Raw genomic sequence first — 2741 nt, forward strand, 5'->3', positions numbered from 1 at the left:
TTGTGCACTTGTCCATGCCTGCATTTATCTAAAAACCAGTCTGACTGACAGTTGCTGTGCATTTGTGGTGGTTTCTAACTTTGGAATGCTTTGGAAACAAAACAATTTCTTCACATCTGCAGGCATGTCATTACAAAATGACCCACATGTTGATGAGTTCCTTACTGCTGTACTGCTGTCTAAAGAGATTGCTGTCATAAAAACCAGGTTTCTACAAAGAAGCCTGAATATCAGCGAGATGCTCTATCCAGCTTTCATGACAAAAACAATAGTCAACCCTGTGTGGTCTGTTATCTAAATCCTTCAGCTAAAAACTATAAAGCAGTGGTCCCAAGCTTTTTGATGATGGGTTTCATGAAAGACAGTTTTTCCATAGATGGGGTGGAGGTGTGGTTACAGAATGATTCAAGTGCATTACATTTATTGTGCACTTTATTTCTATTATTAATACACCGTAATATATAATGAAATAATTATACAGCTTACAGTAATGCAGAATCTATGAAAGCCCTGAGCTTGTTTTCCTGCAGCTAGATGGCCTTATCTGGGGGTGAGGAAAGACCATGACACCAGAAGTGTGTTGCTTATGTCCAGTCTACTCTGTAACCCTGTTCAGATCGCTGTCACTGCAGAAAACCCTGCTTCACAAAGATAGGATGTTAGAAATGGAAGCGGGCTTTTCAGTGCTTTTGTGGCAATTGCAGAATATTCTACCTTGATGATTAGGATTTGAAGTTGTCTTAAACATACTTTTAAGGCCACTGTCCTTTGCAGGGTCAAGCAGTTGGCCCTCTTCTAGCATGGACAAAGTCAATTCACCTGGCTTATTCACAAAAGGGTCACAGACCCATTCCTGCCCAGTTTGGGGGTCTTTTGTGGTTGGCAAGTAATGCTCAGACTCTTCTGAAAGCTGAGATAGGTCATCTATCTGAAAAAAAAGAAGGCCCTGGCTCAGTCTCTTTCAAAATCTCTCCTGATGTTCGAAACATGTCAGAAATCCCCATGTTCACTCATCGCCTCCATAATTTTAGTTTGGCTTTGAATGCAGTCACTTTATCTGCCAATTTGAACACAGTTGTCATTCTCCACCAAACTGACAGATTGAGTTTGTTGAGCAGGTTGAATATGTCACACAAGTAATCAAGTTTTGCAACCCATACTGTGTCACTGAAATGTGCTGCCAGCAGTGACTGTTTTTCTAAAAGAAATCTTTGGAGTGGCTCTTGTAATTCAAAAACTCTGGCAAGAAATCTACTTTTAGAAAGCCATCTCACTTCTGTGTGTAAGAGAAGGCCTGTGTGCTCTGCGTCTGTCTCCTCACAGAGCTGCTCAAACAGACATGAGTTAAGGGCATGTACTTTAATGTGGTTGATCATTTTAATCTCATGCTGCAAAATGTTAAGTTCAGGTGATGTTTCTCAGTTCGCCACCATTTCTCTTTGGATGACACAGTGCATAGACTCACATTCAGAAGCAACCTCTTGGACCTTAGTGGTGAAACCAGAAAGCCATCCGGTTATGGCAGCCACTTCATCTGTGCATACACAATACAAAATGATCATTTCAGTTTTCCTGATACGTAATAGTAAGTCAAAGACTTGAATAGTTCTGCAGTCATTGTGTTGGTTGGCAATAAAAGTGCACATAACACATCCTCATGCACATCCTCCTGAAAAATATAGTGCACAGAAACAAGCAATGTTGCCTTGTCAACATCAGTAGACTCATCAACCTGGATTGTGTACAATGGAGACTCATGAATTCTAACAATTATGCCTCAGCATCCTCTGCTATTTCGTCTATCAGTTACGGTGCTAGCTGAAAGAGGAAGACATGCCACTTTTTGAACTGCAGTCTCTCCTAAAGTTAATGACACATGTCCTTAGCAGCAGGCAGGATCAATTCTTCACCAATAGTAAAGGGCTTCTTAGTTTTAGCGATACAGTTAGCTAGCCACTAAGAATGATACTCTCGTGCTCGCTTCGGCAGCACATATACTAAAATTGGAACGATACAGAGAAGATTAGCATGGCCCCTGCGCAAGGATGACACGCAAATTCGTGAAGCGTTCCATATTTAAAAAAAAAAAAAAAAAAAAAAAAAAGAATGATACTCTCAGTGCAGACACATTTGATGAAGTGGTGTCCTTCAATAATTGCTTCTGTTCTTTGTGTTCATGTTTCTTTTTTCCTTTTGAAAAACTCCAGAGACTAACTTTTTAATTCAGGATGCCTTTTCTGTATGTGGCAAAGCAGTTTTGAAGGTTTCATGGCTTTGTTAGATAGCTGGTTGCCACATATTATACATAGTGGGCTTGGAGAATGTGAATCACCTGTTGCAATACACCTGTAATTTAAGTAGGACTCTTGGCATTTTCTTTTAAATGCAACTTTCTTTTTGCCCACAGTCTTAGTCTTCTGCTGGCTCATCATTGGGTCTTTCCCCTTTTCAAATAAGCTCTCCAGTGACTTTTTTTTTTTTTTTTTTTTTTACTCATTTTGGCTACAGTTGACTTATGAGCTTACCAAAACTGTGACTAAGACAAGTGCTCAATGCGGGAAAGAGTCACGGACCGAAGTGGTGAATAAAATAATGGGCGGACCACACATGGAGTTAAATAAGTGTCAGATTCTGACTTAAAGCCTGCCAGATGCATTCAACTCACTTGCCATTGTAAAGCCTGCCACCGGATGCAGCTTCATTTTTCACTTGCCACTCACCGATAGGGTTTTGGTATGAGT

At 40.4% G+C, this 2741-nt stretch overlaps 1 non-coding gene across 1 annotated transcript; it reads left to right on the forward strand.

Moving 5' to 3' along the window:
* The first annotated feature begins 1973 nt into the window (after nt 1–1973).
* On the forward strand, nt 1974–2080 carry LOC120366420 (U6 spliceosomal RNA). Its single transcript, XR_005581089.1, has one exon. It is a non-coding gene; the product is annotated as a U6 spliceosomal RNA (small nuclear RNA).
* Nucleotides 2081–2741: the final 661 nt, after the last annotated feature.

Source organism: Saimiri boliviensis, chromosome 2, assembly GCF_048565385.1.
Source record: "Saimiri boliviensis isolate mSaiBol1 chromosome 2, mSaiBol1.pri, whole genome shotgun sequence".
Taxonomy (NCBI): Eukaryota; Metazoa; Chordata; class Mammalia; order Primates; family Cebidae; genus Saimiri; species Saimiri boliviensis.